Source organism: Ranitomeya variabilis, chromosome 7 (genome assembly GCF_051348905.1).
Source record: "Ranitomeya variabilis isolate aRanVar5 chromosome 7, aRanVar5.hap1, whole genome shotgun sequence".
Taxonomy (NCBI): domain Eukaryota; kingdom Metazoa; phylum Chordata; class Amphibia; order Anura; family Dendrobatidae; genus Ranitomeya; species Ranitomeya variabilis.
This window is the reverse complement of record NC_135238.1, coordinates 219059496-219077837: the sequence shown is the minus strand read 5'-3', so window position 1 is coordinate 219077837 and position 18342 is coordinate 219059496. Positions and strand designations below refer to the sequence as shown.

At 47.3% G+C, this 18342-nt stretch overlaps 1 protein-coding gene across 4 annotated transcripts in view; it reads left to right on the top strand.

The window, feature by feature from the left end:
- The window catches only part of GALNT13 (polypeptide N-acetylgalactosaminyltransferase 13), a 371281-nt gene that overhangs the window by 65039 nt on the left and 287900 nt on the right, over positions 1–18342 (top strand). The gene's annotated exons all lie outside the window — the stretch shown is intronic.

Here is an 18342-nt window from a genome sequence, read left to right as displayed (position 1 = left end):
TATCATATCTTGACATATCTAACATACTGGGCAGGGGCATGACATATCTAACATACTGGGCAGGGGCGTGACATATCTAACATACTGGGCTGGGGCGTATCATATCTTGACATATCTAACATACTGGGCAGGGGCATGACATATCTAACATACTTGGCAGGGGCGTGACATATCTAACATACTGGGCTGGGGCGTATCATATCTGGACATATCTAACATACTGGGCAGGGGCATGATGTATCTAACATACTGGGCAGGGGCATGACATATCTAACATACTGAGCAAAAGTGTAACATATCTAAAATGCTGGGCAGGGGCATGACATATCTAACATACTGGGCAGGGGCGTGACATATCTAACATACTGGGCAGGGGTGTGACATATCTAACATACTGGGATGGGGCATGACATATCTAGCATACTGGGCAGGGGCGTGACATATCTAACATACTGGGCAGTGGCGTGACATATCTAACATACTGGGCAGGGTCGTGCCTTATCTAACATACTGGGCAGGTTCATGACATATCTAAAATTCTGGGCAGGGGCATGACTTATCTAGCATACTGGTCAGGGGCATGAGAAATCTAACCTACTAGACAGGGGTGTAACATATCTGACCCTACTCTGCTGCATATCTGCCAATGGGAAAAACAGCAGAGAAATGCTGTCCCCAGCAAATGAGTAATTTTCAAATGAAAAATATGCCCCTGATCTTGAAAACACCATCTTACAAAGCGCCGGGTTTATAGGTGGGTGTCCAAAACCACAAATAGCTCTGACCACAGCATAAACCAGTACTTCCTATTGGGATAATTGTGTGGCTGTCTGCCGCACCATAGCGCCATCGGGTTGATTGTGCCCTAAAATTATCAGTTCAGTTCAAGCTGTTATCCACTTTCTGGAATCACCATGAAAAAGCTTTTCTAATATATTAACACACTATTGATTGCATTAATTAAGGGTTTCCAAATACTCTGGCACAGGCTAATTAGCATCTCATCCAGTCCTATTAAGTACTAATTATGGTTAGCGGGTAACGTAAATATTTGTAACTTATGGTGACTTAAGTAATGAGTAACAAACAAAGGTCATTATGGTTATAAAATCACAGCAGGTACTACTGCATCGGCTCCAAAAATGCAGCAAAATGCATAAAAGGCAAGCAATATCTGATAATACTTCCATCTAAGATAATTAGTTTGTTATTCTCTTTATCTAAACAACTTCTATAGTCTGAATTATCAGCCTCATTTCTTCTGGAAATGACCAGGTCTTATCCATTTTGGCTACAGAGCTCCTCTAAAATAAAAGGCACAGCAGTAATTATTATTTTTATTTAACATTGATTTTTCCAAATTTTGCAGGTTTACGATACCAGATGGTACAGTGGAGTTTTACTACAAAATGTGAAAATATTTTGCTGTGTTCTTTAATAATATTTGCACCTTCCACTGCACCTTCTGAAGCAGGGGTGCACACCAATTTTCAGTCCAATAGCCACATTGTCATACTGAACGAATCCGAAGGACAGAAATAAAGTTTAAAGGGTTACTTACTTACATAAATACATCACCAGAACCACAGTTAGTAATCATTAGAATTAGATTTTGAGTATTTGAGAAGGATATCAAGGGTTTCTGATGCAAAAAAATTACATTGAGTTTTTGGAATTTCAACAACAAAGTCTGTATTGAGTTTTTGGAGCAGAAACTTAACCAAATCTTCCCCATAATCTCAAAGCTTCGTTTTAAGGATATTTAAGTTTTAACATGAAGCACGTTATGGATTGCTACATGATCAGAGCCACCGTCTGTAGATAAATGCAGTGCGAGAACCACCATCAGTACATGAATATATCACCAGAAGCACCATCAGTACACGAATGCAGCATCAGAACCAGTGTTGGTAAATGGATGCAGTATCAGAACTATTGTTATGAATGCAGCATGAGAACCACCTTCAGTAAGTGAATGTAGCAACAGAATCACCATCAGCACATGAATACAACACAAGATCAATACATGAATGCGGCACCAGAACCATTGTTGGTAAATGAATGTAGCACTAAAACCATCGCCAGCACATAATTACGTCACCAGAACCACTGTAGTCACACTTTCCCTCTTCTGCATACTGCTTCCATCATACTGTGCCTTCATATAAACATCACTCGAATGCAATAAAAGTCCCTACAATCATCGACTCCACAAGGTGCTTACCTTTCCCTCTTTGGCAATGCTGACAGTGTAGAAATAGCTATAGTGTAAGAATTACTTCACTACGATAATACTCTCAGGGATATCAGGTAAAGTATAGCTAGGAGAGTATCCCTTATAAGACATAACCTTTAATATAGCAATCTAAAATCATTAACAAATTGTGACACAAAAAAAACCATAGTGTAAAGTGCTCGTGCATAACCAGTGCTCAAGTTAAAAAAAGATTTGATCTCACCAAATGTAGCAGACGTAAATCCAAGGTAGGTCCACGTATCACCAGTAGGCCGATAAATTTACACAAGGGGGAGGAAAATAGAGCTTAATTGGTAAATTCACTAGACTCCCTGTCGTGCCCCTGCAAAGCTCCTGTCCTCACAAGGACAGGCCCCAAGTATATCTTGCTATGGGCCAACCACCATCCACAATAAATGATAACTATCTAAATGTTCCCTATTCCCTACGTGTTTCCTCCCCAGTCTTGGGGATTCATCAGGGGAATTAATATACGGTAATACGAATGTGGAGAGTTTTCCAACACCTGTCTGTCTCAATTATTGGGGCCTGCAGTGGCAGAGTAACCTGTTGTGAACTCTGTTTCCGGGCTCCCTCCTGTGGTCATGAGTGGTACTGTGTGAGTTCTCTCTTTGGGCTCCTCCTGGTGGCTCTTTTTGTTATTTTGCAGGTTTCTGGCAGGATCAGCTGTCTCGTCATCTGCTAGTTAGGTTTCCTATTTAATCCACCTGGTCCTTCATTCCTTGCCTGTTGCCGTTGTATTCAGTGCTATTCTGATTGCCCCTGTCTACATCCGTTATCAGTCTCTCCAAGAGAAGCTAAGTTCTGTTTGCTTATTTTTGCTCATCTGTGTTCAAGATGTTTCCTAGTATATGATGAGTTTTTGTCCAGCTTGCTAATATGTGATTTCCCTGCTTGCTGGTGCTCTGGGGTGCTGAGTTGCTCCCCCCACATCGTTAGTTGGTGTGGGGGTTCTCGCATTCTCTGCGTAGATATTTTTGCATAGGGTTTTTTACTGACCGCACAGATCCCTTGCTATTTTCTGCTATCTAGCGTTAGCGGGCCTCATTTGCTTAAACCTGTTTCATCTCTGCGTTTGTCTTTTCCTCTTAACTCACCGTTATTATTTATGGGGGGCTTCTATATCTCTGGGGGATTTCTCTGAGGCAAGTGAGGTCTTACTTTCTCTTTAGGGGTAGTCAGTTTCTCAGGCCGTGAAGAGACGTCTAGGATTTCAGGAAACGTTCCACGGCTGCCTATAGTGTGTGCGGTTAGGATCAGGTTTGCGGTTAGTCCAGTTACCACATCCCCAGAGCTCGTCCTATTATTTTCTACTTAGCTGGTTAGATTTGTGATCCTAAGCCACTAGGATCATAACAGTAACCCCTATTAGCGGTGTGACCGTCTGTGCCACAGCCTAGATGGGTCAATGGTATCAGGAGATATTGCAGTCTACATTCTTTTATACATTCATTCAGTGAGGCACGCCTCCGGTGTGTGACCTCACTACCACAGCGGCCCCTCCCCACCTCGAAAAAATGTACTGAGAAAAGTGAGGTGGCAGGGAGATAATGCATTTCTGGGATGACACGTTCCTTGGAGGACGTGTGTATTTTTCTATCATGACCGCAATATAGGCATATACCTGACACCCTTTATGAGATCATAGCGATGAGGCAGCGATGACTTGAATTGTGGATGCCTGTAGCTCCCGAGTTACGGAGCGTTGGTGTTTCCTAGGCAACCACATGACAGGACATGAGGTTGTAAAGTGGATGTGCAGACTTCCGGGAATGCTGCGTTCCATTGACTGGAGCGCATTAAGCATTGTAACGTATACCGGATATGACGCGCACAAGATGGAGTGGGCCCTTCCGGTTCACCCTGCGTTCCACTGGATGGAACGCAACGAGGGTGCTTGTCAGTCCATGGGAACCAACGGGGTACCGAATGGAGCCCACCCAGACACCTTGCGGAAATGGCCCCTAAGAGGTGTGAGTACTAACATGGGGAGGGGCCGCTGTGGTAGTGAGGTCACACACCGGAGGCCTGCCTCACTGAATGAGTGTATAAAAGAATGTAGACTGCAATATCTCCTGATACCATTGACCCATCTAGGCTGTGGCACAGACAGTCACACCGCTAATAGGGGTTACTCTGCCACTGCAGGCTCCAATAATTGAGACAGACAGGTGTTGGAAAACTCTCACATTCGTATTATATTAATTCCTCAGATGAATCCCCAAGACTGGGGAGGAAACGCGTAGGGAATAGGGAACATTTAGATAGTTATCATTTTTTGTTGATGGTGGTTGGTCCATAGCAGGATATACTTGGGGCCTGTCCTTGTGAGGACAGGAGCTTTGCAGGGGCCCGACAGGGAGTCTAGTGAATTTACCGATTGAGCTCTATTCTCCTCCCCCCTGTGTAAATTTATCGGCCTACTGGCGATACGTGGACCTACCTTGGATTTACGTCTGCTACATTTGGTGAGATCAAACCATTTTTTTAACTTGAGCACTGGTTATGAACGAGCACTTTACATTATGTTTTTTTTGTGTCACCATTTGTTCATGATTTTAAATTGCAATGCTGATGGTGGCAGCAAAGTGATCGTGGCAGCAAGAGGTGGATTCTGCAATATGTGAAAGCTGTGCCAAGTTTAGTACATTGATCAATTACAATGTCAAGTCAGCCCCCAACACATTGGTATTGCAGTATGTACTTAAAGAAGCCCCCCACTAAGTTTTTTATTCATTAAATGTGTATATGTGCATGTAATATACCGTGAGTGCATTAATACACACACCTAAAGCTGCTTTCTCCAGAGTCCAGCTATGGTCTTCTTCTGTTCTCAGTGACGTCACCACAATTGTGACTAGCTGACTCACTCTGTACTCTATGTGTGAGCCAGAAGTCTCTTTTACAGTGAAAGCCTATGGAGATTGCTTCTGATGCTCCATAAACTTACATTGTAAAATATACTTCCGGGTCACTCAGAGCACAGCATGACCCAAACAGTCTCTAAAAAGCAGTGACTTCACTGAGAAGAGGAGCAGATAAATGTTGCATCCCGGAGAGGGCAGTAATAGGTCAGTATATTAATACACACATATTTAATGAACAAAAACTAAGTGAGAGTGCTTCTTTAACAATTGTAAGTTTGTTACCAGACAACCTCAGATTTACCTCTCCATACTGTGCCCCCTTTTCTCCATATAGTCACGACATGCTCTCACTTCCTATACTGTCCCCCACTTTCCGTATTGTACCCCAAGCTCCCACCTCTTAATACTGTGTTCACACTTTTTCTTATAGTCCCCCACTTCTCCATACTGCCCCCCACTTCTCTATACTGACCCCCACTTCCCGTATTGTACCCAAGCTCCCACCTCTTCGTAGTGTGTTCACACTTTTTCATATAGTCTCCCCACTTCTCCATACTGCCCCCTCACTTCTCTATACTGCCTCCCACTTCCCGTATTGTACCCCAAACTCCCACCTCTTCATACTGTGTTCACACTTTTTCTCATAGTCTCCCCACTTCTCCATGCTGTGCTCTCACTTCTCTATGCTGACCCCCCCTTCCCGTATTGTACCCCAAGCTCCCACCTCTTCATACTGTGTTCACACTTTTTCTCATAGTCTCCCCACTTCTCCATACTGCTCCCCCACTTCTCTATACTGTCCCCCATTTTCCTTATTGTACCCCAAGCTCCCACCTCTTCATACTGTGTTCACACTTTTTCTTATAGTCTCCCCACTTCTCCATACTGTGCTCCCACTTCTCTATACTGTCCCCCACTTCACTGTATGGTAACCTCAGTTCTCTACACTGTCCCCCACTTCCCAATACTATGCCCCAACATCTCCATGCTGTGCCCCAACTTCTCTATATGGTCCACCCACCCATCATGCTGCTACCTCTCACTAATTTCTCCACTGTGCCATAATGTTCACTCACAGCAATGCTACATCTAAAAACATTGTCCAGTTTCTCCACCATAGCGTACCTCGCCATGTCATTGCTGTCCCTGCAGCACGTTGCTGACAGTAGTGCAGCGCCCCAGAGTCCTGGTCGTTGCAGTATCATGGCTCAGCCACAAAGGGGGGCCATGGTGCGTTCGATGGCACTGAAGGAGTTCTCTGAGCAGGTATCACAGTCACCAATACATTTCACAGCTGGGCCTCCGGGGGGAGCTAAGGGTGCTATTCATTAGGCCACTCCCCACCATAGTGGGTAAACTGGGGGTCAGGCAGGAAGTTAGAGAGAACGCTGACGGGATTGAACGGAGCAACACCCTGTGGCAGGGGGTGTTGTGAAGGGAGAGACTGTAGGGTCTCTGCCAGGGGTGGGATCCTGGCAGAGGCTTGGCATTGAAAGAACGTAACGGGTCCGCGCAGGCTCCTGGAAGCGGCGGGACTCAAGAAAGGATTAGAAGCGAGATAGATTGTGCTGAGTGAGAAACGAAATCAAGCGAAAGGAGATACCAGTGAGGGTTGTGCTGAAAGAGGCAGCACCTTACTGAGGCGCACTACCGGTGGCCGGAACGCCGAGGAGGTAAAGAGTTTCAAGCCATACCTCAGACCTACGGCAGGGCAGTTAGCTTGAGGCGGACTGTCTCACGCATCACCCAGGAAGGCAAAGGGGGGTACCAACAGGAGAGGGGCGCAGATAGAGTCCCGGAAGATCTCCGAGCCTCCCCGTCATACGGGTGCGTTCCTACCATAGTATCTGGAGGGACGAGGAAGATCATTGCGAATTAAGTTGTTGTGAGGGAACACGAGAAACAGACACAACAGTTGTGGGGTACTTTCCGTAAGCACAGCAGGGAAGGACTGCAACACATAGCGCTAGAAGGAAGGCACCGATTTCCACCTGCAAGGAGAGCTCTGGAAGTGCCATTGGACCGGCCGGACTTGCGCAGCCTGGTGAGCCGTATTCTGGACTGAGGACCCAGAGAGCTTCAGTAAAGAGGTAAAGAGACTGCAACCTGGTGTCCTCGTTATTTACCGCGACCTGCACCCCACAACTGCACCGCTACACCGTTACTACCCCACTTATTGCACCGGACGTCCCCCACTGAGAGACAGGGCCACGGACCGGGTCTAGCCACCGTGACAACCCCAGGACTGAGACCTAGAGGCCCGGCTCCGGGTACCCCTCGGCCCTGCGGCGGTGTGGGGGCGCTCCAACTTGGCGTCACGAACAGGATCTACTTAAGCCTGAAGAATCAGGTCATGTGTGCCTATAGACTGTGATTTACTGTGCTTGGACTGTACTTTATTGCAAGACTGTGTGCTGTGCCATTTGCCGCCAAAATCCGCCGCCATTGCAGCGCTGAGGAGAGCGCAGGAAGAGAAGAGGGGCGTGGAGTGGGCGTAGCCGAGCTGGAGAGCGCGAACAGTAATGGCCGCCCAGTCTAAATATTTCTGTGCAGTGAGGACGTGTCCGTCAGCAGCAGAGATCCGCCTCCTAATCCTTAATGGGGGGCGGAGGCAGAGAAAACGAAACTGCTCACGCAGGAGAGAGCGGGAAAAAGACCAGGAAGCGACCCACGTGGAGGACGCTATGGCTAGCAGCTCCGAACCCGACAGCGGGGTTGAAGTGGAAGTCTCCCCTGACTACCCGGCTGAGCCCAGCAGCTTGTCCTCCGTGGATAACACCAAATTCCTGAGAGCCGAGATGGAGGATTTATATAACCAGCTCCTCCAACTGCATGTGAGAGTCCAGGCCCCGCATCAGGTAGGACCGGCAGTGGATTCCCGGACATCGGAAGAACCAACGGGACCTGTCGCAGAAGGTGGAATCGTACCAGTGGGTGAGTCCGCCGATCCTACCCCACTAGCAGAGGGTGTGTTAGTGGTTCCCGTAGCAGCACCACCTCTCCCGGGGACCCATAGACTTCAGCGCCTGTTACCATGGGAGGAAGCCACGGGCATGGAACACCGTATGCGAGCCCCAATCACCCCTACTCCCTTGCCGTGTGAGGTCAGCGCGGAGCGCATGGTGTGCCGCTGGGTGAACCCTGGATCCAATCTCATGGGGTTCCCCGGGGTGGAGACCCAGAAGGGAGAAATGGTACAGGCCCTAAGCTGGGAGGAATACCAGATCCAGCTAGAACAGCGGTGGCGAGAGGAAGAGAAAGCACATCAGGCTAAACGGGAGGCCTACCATCAAAAAGATTTGGCGGTCAAGGACCGGGCCCGTAAGGACCCCACCACTCACCAGGCCCCGCGTAGGCAGGGTATCGTCACTGTCTTTAAACTCCAAGGAGGCTGGGGCTTCATTAAAGAACCGGGGCTATACGCGGAGGTCTTTGTTAACCGACGGGATGTTGAGTCACACCTTAGAGAGGGACATCCAGATCGAGACCTCTATCCGGGAGACAGTGTTACTTACACCCGGCATTTTGGGGAAAAGGGGTGGTTCGCCCTGAACGTCTACAAGAAAGAGAAACCAGCCCCTGTAGCCAAGGTGCCGCCGTGTGACCGACCTGTAACCACCCCGGTCGCCTCCACCTGCCCAACCACAGAACTAGCGATCTACCGCCCGATCGCCACAACCACCGTAGTGGCTAAAGAAGTTCCTCGGCGGGCGATCAATGTCCCTGATGTGCCAGCACAGAGAGAAATGGGAACACAGACCTTGATCGCCGCGCACGATCTGGTCGTGCAACAGACCCGAACCCATGGGGTGTATCTGGCAGCGGGAGTGGACCTGAAACCTGGATTGCAGGGGTCCGCCCGCCAGGAGGCGCCTCATGGAAACTTCTGAAAGAAGAGTCACTTTATGAAAATGTAAATAGTTAACTGTTCATTCCTTTAACTGTTCCTGTTTGCTACTAAACCCGTCTAGGGTTAAAGGTGACCCCTTGTTGACCCGGGGCCACTATTGTTGTTCTCAAAGTTTTGCACAAGTTTAAAAGAACTGCAGAAATCATGGACTGTGCATGATTCGAACTTCCCTTGTAAATAGTTTGCACCTTCTTAAAGGTGCTCCCTACTGGTTTTAGCCAAAGACACTTTGCGAAGATATTTGCCCTATTTGTTTTAGCCAAAAGACACTTTGCGAAGATTCCTTCTCTACTGGTTTTAGTTAAAGACACTTTGCGAAGAAACCTTTCCTACTAGTCCTAGTTAAAGACACTTTGTGAAGATCCCGGGCTGGAACTTTGCATAAGACTGGTAGGCTGAGAAGACGAGCTACCTCAGAAAGACTTGGTCCCCTCTTAAAGGGGATGTGACGAAGTAAATTTGAAAGAGATACTGTTACCGAACAGTAATGTGATAATGATGCCTTGAAAAAGAAAATGTAACTGTTTTACATGCCGAGTTATATGTGTTGAAGTTGTTGAAATGTGAAATCTGAATAATGTTTTGAAGAAAGGAAAGATGCAGAGAGCCCGTAGGGGTAGATGTAGAAGCCTGCATAGTTGAAAGTAAAAGAAGTAATAATGAAAGTGAGGACAGAAGGTAAACCCCGCGTCCCCATTGAAAAGTTACTTTGTTACTAAGGACAGAGAGTGAACCCGTAGGGGTTAGAGAGTGAGTCCTTAAAGGAGCCGAGTAGAGCTGGCTCAGAGTTCTTCAACCGAAAGGAATGTTATGTCTATACTGTGTATAGTAGCGAAAGGCAGTAGGCCCTGGCTGAACAGGGCGGTCCTGTAGAAGAAAGGAGAGGCAGTAGGCCTGGTGCCGTAGGGACAGGCGGTCCTGCAGGTTCACAAGAAGGAGAATGTAAAGTTGAAATGCCTTATAATGTGATTATAGGAAGGCCTTTGATAGACTAAGAGTGTGAGTTTCTTAAAGGCAATGTTAAGTTATTGTTCCAAAAATTGCACTAAGTAGAATACCCGGTTGGGTAACAGAAGTTATTTATGCTCTGTAATTTATAATGTTGATTATGTTTGTAACGTTAAAAGTGTCCTCACCTCCCATAAAGGGAAGCCTACTTAAGTATACTTACTGTTATTTGCACTCAACAAAATTGTATGTCTTTTTGCTAACCTGTATTGTTGTTTTTCTTCCCAGTCCCGGAGTACTGTGTTTAACCAGGGGGGAGTGCAGCGCCCCAGAGTCCTGGTCGTTGCAGTATCATGGCTCAGCCACAAAGGGGGGCCATGGTGCGTTCGATGGCACTGAAGGAGTTCTCTGAGCAGGTATCACAGTCACCAATACATTTCACAGCTGGGCCTCCGGGGGGAGCTAAGGGTGCTATTCATTAGGCCACTCCCCACCATAGTGGGTAAACTGGGGGTCAGGCAGGAAGTTAGAGAGAACGCTGACGGGATTGAACGGAGCAACACCCTGTGGCAGGGGGTGTTGTGAAGGGAGAGACTGTGGGGTCTCTGCCAGGGGTGGGATCCTGGCAGAGGCTTGGCATTGAAAGAACGTAACGGGTCCGCGCAGGCTCCTGGAAGCGGCGGGACTCAAGAAAGGATTAGAAGCGAGATAGATTGTGCTGAGTGAGAAACGAAATCAAGCGAAAGGAGATACCAGTGAGGGTTGTGCTGAAAGAGGCAGCACCTTACTGAGGCGCACTACCGGTGGCCGGAACGCCGAGGAGGTAAAGAGTTTCAAGCCATACCTCAGACCTACGGCAGGGCAGTTAGCTTGAGGCGGACTGTCTCACGCATCACCCAGGAAGGCAAAGGGGGGTACCAACAGGAGAGGGGCGCAGATAGAGTCCCGGAAGATCTCCGAGCCTCCCCGTCATACGGGTGCGTTCCTACCATAGTATCTGGAGGGACGAGGAAGATCATTGCGAATTAAGTTGTTGTGAGGGAACACGAGAAACAGACACAACAGTTGTGGGGTACTTTCCGTAAGCACAGCAGGGAAGGACTGCAACACATAGCGCTAGAAGGAAGGCACCGATTTCCACCTGCAAGGAGAGCTCTGGAAGTGCCATTGGACCGGCCGGACTTGCGCAGCCTGGTGAGCCGTATTCTGGACTGAGGACCCAGAGAGCTTCAGTAAAGAGGTAAAGAGACTGCAACCTGGTGTCCTCGTTATTTACCGCGACCTGCACCCCACAACTGCACCGCTACACCGTTACTACCCCACTTATTGCACCGGACGTCCCCCACTGAGAGACAGGGCCACGGACCGGGTCTAGCCACCGTGACAACCCCAGGACTGAGACCTAGAGGCCCGGCTCCGGGTACCCCTCGGCCCTGCGGCGGTGTGGGGGCGCTCCAGTAGCAGGGTGATGAGGTCAGCAGGGGACCTGATGCAACGCAGAGGCACAATATTAGATGGGGAAGAGGTTCACTATACTTTATTTACATGTGTCAACACGACTTGTTGGCTCTCTTAGGATGATTATGTGCTCATTCATGCACTCTAGTCTGCAATCACGGACTATGTTACATTTTGATAGACTGAACATTACTTGCGCACATAATCATGCTATCCATTCCCTTCTTAGGAATTTTGGAGGGAGACAATATTATAACACATGGCAATTTATGGTATGGTCTACATTTCAAGACCCCATTCTGGGCCTTCCCCCTATTTCCCTTTTGACATTATATGCCTATCCGTATGCTCCATGGTTGTATTGTTGCCCGCCTGTTTTTATATGATGTAATCTGCTATATGTATTTGTTTACACTGTTACCGTCTTGTTGTGATTGTTTGGATAAATAAAATAATTTTGTACTTGGCAAAACAAGATTTGGAATTAATTCATGGATGTAGCCATATATTTATTAGGATATTTAAGCTCTCTATGTTCTCTATGCATTCTCTCTAATTTTTGGAGACTATCCTTCATTAAGGAATATGATCTTTGCATTATCCCATTATTCTGGCTATGTTGATATATCTACAAACGTTGTATAGTTTCTCCACCATAGCGTTCCTCGCCATGTCATTGCTGCCTTTGCAGCACGTTGATGGCAGTATCAGGGTGATGAGGTCATCATGCCACTGCATGTCAGAGCAGGGAGCATGCAAGTGTCGCGCCCACAGGGCAGTGGGATACTCTGTACCGGGTCCGGTCGCAAAGGGGGATGTCACGGTGGCTGCGACCCGGTCCGTGGCCCTGGGCATCAACGTTAAAGGGGGTTAAATGTTCAAAGTTTGTCATGATGCCACCTGTGGAGTTCGGTCAACAAAGGGACCGACCCTGCATTAGAGGGGTCCCCTGGGGGATACCACAGCAGCCCAGATGTTACACTTCCCACAGGTGAAGCGGGGTCCCCAGGGGTCCTATGGTGTGTGGCGTAGATGGTAAGGCCTGGAAAAATAAATGGAGGAGACAGGTTGTAATTCTTTACCTGGTTTACTTGTGGGTGACAGGCCATAGTCCAGGGCACCGGCAGCAGGTGAATTAGAAGTCCGGGTAGTCCAGAGACAAGTGGAATCCCCTTGGCAGGTCAGGTAGGAGCCTTCCACTATGCGCTTACTGTCTCTGAGGTCCCTGCTGCCACTCAGTGTCCTAAGCAAAGTCCTTACTCGTTCTCCTGTCCAGGGACAGGTACCTGTATGGTAGGCAGCTTGAGCCGTACCTACTGGGGTCCTTTTACGGTGACTCCAGGCTCCAAGGTGCTGCTGTGCCACAGGTAAATATGGGCAAGGTCCATGTAATTCAATGCCCTCCGGTTCTGCTCTTTGTCTTATAGTCCACAAAAACCTTGGGTTCCCGGTACCCGGCTACTGTGCTCTGACTCCCTGGAGGTCTTCCTAGTCCCCTCCTGGAGTCCTGTATCTCCACTGTGCTCCGTCCCTGTCTGTCCTCGCACACAGACTATCTGCACTAACTGAACTAGCTCCTCCTCCAAACCAGGATCTTTATCCAGGGAAGCTGCCCTTAAACAGGGTTTTGAGCTCCCCCTCTTGGCCTGGATTTGGAAGGTGTTGTGTGTGTGATAACCTACCAAAGGGAATCTCACTTGTCTCCAGACATAGCACTACCCTCCCTGAGAGGAAGGCAGCACTACTGTGGTACCCAAACTCCTGGGGTGCCACACAAGTCCTGCCCTACCCCTGCCCCGACGCTACAGTTTTGTTCAAGAGAGACATGAGAGACAGTTTTGCTCAGATGTACACTCGAGAGACACACATACATCTGAATAAAAGGTGAAGGTAACTGGCTGCGGGCCGAAGGAAATCCCCTGGTGGGCCACATGCTGCCTGTCGGCCTATGTTGTGCAGGCCTGCTCTAAAGAGAGGAGAAACATAGGGACATTGTCTACACACATCACTTCAAGTTTTTTTCTATGGTTTTTACATTTCTTTTCACTTGTTTTAGTTTCCAAATGTCTCCTGACTTTTCTCTAAAATCTAAAGATATTGTGAAGTCTACAATCATAGCTATGGAGACACGAGGGTTCAGGTAGCGCTCCGGTCCGCTACCCGAAACCCCATGGACAAGGGGGTCACCACACGCCTGTTCTATTTTTAATGTGGGCGTAACGCCATTCTGACAACACAGGGTCAGGGTAAAACAGTGTGGCAATACTTTATTGAACCACAAAACAGGCAGATAACACATTGAACCGATCCAGCAAAATACCAAAGATGGTGCACATTATAGAGTCTCACCCTTCCCCTGATCCAATGGGATAAGAGCAGCTGTGTCTTCAGAGCTTCCAGGGTCGACTACCCCATCTGTGGCACAATCACAGAGAGGAGGTAACGACAAGCTTAGCAACATGATAGTCCATTGAGGTACAACACCATTTGACCGGACGGTCACAACCTGTCTTCTCCGAACATCTACATGGAGCCAGGCAACCGGCAGGTCCTAATCATAGTTGTCTCCAAACGTTTCCTTGGATTTGCAATGGTCAGTGGAGCAGATCTGTATTCTTGCAGCCAGGGCCATGGTCCTCTAAGCTGGCATCCTGTAGAATTACAAATGTGTGTTCCTCTTGATGGAGCCTTGATGTCTTGGCTGCTGTCCTGTAGAGTCTCCTGTAGAGTCTCTGGATGTTTGGATGTCTTGGCTGAATCTCTGGCTCCCTCCTCATGCAGAGGCATATAACCTCTTTTTACAGTTAACAAGTGTCCTTCAATCCAGCATTCACAGATAAGGTTGCATTATTTAATTATTTAATCTATTTGTATAGTTTTTCCTCCTCTATTTTGAAAGTCAACAAACTAGCTGGCCTGGACAATGCTTAATTAACATATCAGCAAACATCACTAGTCATCAAGGACTAGCACAATATGTTACATCAAATGTCAACTTACAAGTCAATATTACAGGCTTATACAAACAAAAGTCTTTGTTTTCTTGACCAGCCAGAAAGAAACATATACATTCAAAAGTCAACATATAGATAACAGTCTATTCTTCCTGGCTTGCTAAAAATAGGAATCTAGTTAATTAAGATACATTGCTGTGTCTCCACAATAGCGTTTGCGTTTACGTGTTTGTAAGGCACTTTCAGTGTCATGCTTTACATTTAGTGTTTTCTTTTTCTTTTTCTCAAGCTGACAGCATTCTTTACCTTATGTAGTCTTGGTTGACTTGTGCGCATAAATTCAAAAACATGAACTACTGTGCAGGTAACAATGACAAGTGCTGTTGTTTGTTCAGTGAACTATTGTTAGAGCGCATTAAGACGACTGTAGAAATCGGACCAAGATCAGACCGTAGTGCATGTAATGTCCATGGCTCTCCCAATCCAAGCATTACAGCTTCACAGAAATATATGAATATATATACTATATGTCACACTCGGGTCGGGAGGCCCGCCGGCCACTCTGTCCATTGTGGTCTGATTTATACCGTTATAATGACATTGATAGGTTAGAATTTCATCCAGTGAGTTCTATGCTTTGGAAAATCAGTGGCTCAGACTTCTGAATGTCTAAGGAACAACTAATCATATGCATTTTTACGTTTTTTTGTCTTGTGGTATTCGTTTAGGTTTTTTGTGCCACATTCTTCAAAATAGTGCATGTGGTTCAGAAATGTTGTGCAAAATAAAAAATGATCTCTAATTTTGTGTTTAAAGAGAACCTATCACCAGAAAAAACGCTATTAACCTTCAGATGTAGATTTAATCTTCAGGTTAGTAGCTTATTAACCTACCTGTTGCCTGCACTTAGCTGAACTCTGTGGGGAGAAAATTAAACTTTATTCCCCCCGGCAGCGTTCTGGTTTCAGTCATGGGGGCGGGGACAGGGTGGGTTCAGTCACCACTCTGAGTATACAAATCAGCCGCTGTATCTGGACCCCAGGCCTTGACTGACAGCTGGCCCTAATTCGGAGTGTCAATCAGGACCAGGGGCGTGGTTACAGCTGTATATTCAGAACGGTGGCTGAACCAGCACCGCTGTCACCCCCATGACTGAAACCGGAACGCTGGCGGGGGAAAATATACTTAATTTTCTCCCCGCAGTATTCAGCTAAGTGTTGGTGCTGGGCAGATTAATAATGCTATTGAAGCGATGGCCGGAGGACCACCACGGTGCAGGAAGACTACTGTACACAAGATGAGGTGCAAACAACAAAGGGTAGATTTATTGGGAGGCAAGGAATGAAGTGGGTGAGGAAGATGCAAACAGGGGTATGCAATGGCAAGAGACACTTTACAAGAGTTATGAACTTTATCTTGTCCATAAAATAGCACGGTGCTACAACTATTACAGCCTCAAAATATCTCACAAGCAAATTTAAACAATAAACAAATAACGATGCTACTCTACTGTCACGATATGGTATGAAATATCATAAGTTAGTTTTCTTGCTAGCATGCGGGGGCTAAACCCCCCCTCTCTCTGGTTCTCTTTCCTTCCCTGTGGTTCTAACTGTCTGTGTAGCAGAGCTTGCCTTGTGGGGGAGTTTTATTGACGGAAGGTATTTACGACGGTCATAGCTGCAAGGGAAATTTGTGTTAGCAGGAACTGTTAGAGAAACTTCTAGAATCATGAAAGTCTTTTGTTCCATTTTTGTAAGATATTACGCAAACCGTTTACGTTAAAAACACGAAAATAGATGTTCTTATTCTCTCTCGGTGGATCTATCAATGACTCTAATCACAGGCTTGTAGCTCCCTCTGGTGAAGAAGTAGGGATTGCTCTGTAAATAATAGGACATATTTGATCTCATAAGAAAGCTCATGTTAATACAAGCTGAATGCTGGGTGTGCTATGATTCTGATATGTACTGGAACGGAGTTATAAGCATTAGACCAATTTGTATTCAAAGTACTCAGACTGAAAGGTAGGAGGATCTGGAAAAGCCAGCCCTTTCTGTGATGTCACTAGCTGTAGGTCTTAAGTTTGTGGCCAGATCCCCAGCTCCTTCTTCTTGTCTTTTCCTGTGAGGCCTGAGCAGCACGACAAATGAGCTGGGATGTCTGGTTGCCTGCAATGCAATGATCTGAGAATATGTGAGTGTTATCTTTTCTTCATTTAATCCTTTTATTTTCATAATTACCTTGTACATATTTGCAATTGTCTCATTTGTAACATCTTTGTAAAATATTTTATAAACACTGCCTAAAAATCATTTATGGGGTATCATATTTATTACTAGTTCGTTCTCCATGCTCTAAAAACGTACCCTGTCTCTGAAGGGAATTACGCTACTGTTTTGGGTTGCTCCGGACCGTTTAATCGGAGCTGGTGGCGGCGATACCGTGTGCCGGCTGTTGGGGGGTCACTGTAGCGACTGCGGCTTGATAATTATTGTTCCTGCCTGAGTGGGAGTAGTTATCGCGTTGCTGTAGTGCGCCCAATAGCCAGTACATAGCAGGCAGCCTTTCTGGCGACTAATTACCCCAGGTGCAGTACCTAATCTGACCTGAGAGTAAGGGGGGCGCCAGAGAGCTGCAAGTGTTAAGTGGAACTGTAAGCGGGATAGACACAAATCCCTGCAGTTCATGGTATATTGAAGAGCAGTGGGATACCTAAAATAAGCCCCTGCTGTAAACAAGAGGTCAATAGCCTCGTGTGTTCTTTTTTCATCACATTGTGGCAGTGGAGGGATAACTAGGATAAGCCCCCCTGCACATGTGATAGCCGTCTGCTGGTCTAAAGTCACCCCAATCCGTGACATATTGTAGGCAGCGGCTGAGGGATCTTGACAGTCACGGTGTGAATCGTGACAAATTGGTGGCAAGGCGGTGGGATATTAGAGCATTAGTGATTTGGTTTGAGCAATCATTCCTCTCACTAAAAACTTGCAGAAAGTTCTTGCGAGAACTCTGCGCAAATAAGTTTGGAGAACGAACTCAGTGTTTATTAGTTGTGAGACAATTGTGTACTGGTAATTATCCCTTCCCTTTTTCTTCGTTTTTCTATCCTATCTTTTATTTGGCAACCATGGTTGTGCTGGGAGAAACCTTTTATGAGCAGCAGACCAAAGACACCCTTGTGGCCTTGTGCAAGTCACAGCACATTGACTATGCAAACAAAAACAAAAGCCAACTGGTCGCAGTCCTGATGCAATGGGAAGCCGCAGATGCCAGCACCAGCGAACATGGTGCTGCAGCAGAGGTCCAACCACTGAATGCTCGCCCCGTTAGCAATCCGGGCGAATTGGACCCCCACCTGCAGGCAGCCTTGAAAGAATTCCCCACTGACGACCATGAGGGACGTTGGCAGCTGATTCAGCAATACCGGCAGGAGGCTGAGGCCCGAGCCGAGCGAGAGGCCCAGCGAGAGGCCGAGAGAGCTGAGCGAGAGGCCCAGCGAGCCGAGCGAGAGGCCCAAGCGCAGCGGGAGTACCAGCTGCAGATGGCCCGACTGCAAATGCAGGGGTCGTCCCAGTCCAGTCGTGAGCCCAGCAGCGCTCAGACACCAAAGCCCCGGCCCGACCACTTTCCTGTTATGGAAAAGGATGGGGACTTGGACACTTTTCTGCGGGCCTTTGAGAAAGCCTGCAGGCAGTACCAGCTGCCTACACAAGAATGGGCACGGTACCTGACACCAGGGCTGAGAGGAAAAGCTCTGGAAGCGTTTGCTGCACTCCCTCAAGAACAAGATGGTGACTATGAGGCCATCAAGCAGGCTCTGATAGCCAAGTACCAGCTTACACCCGAGGTGTACCGTAAAAAGTTCCGGACCCTCCAACGTGGCCCACACGACAGTTACAGTGATGTGGTGCATGGACTGGGGACCCACTTTGACCAGTGGACCCA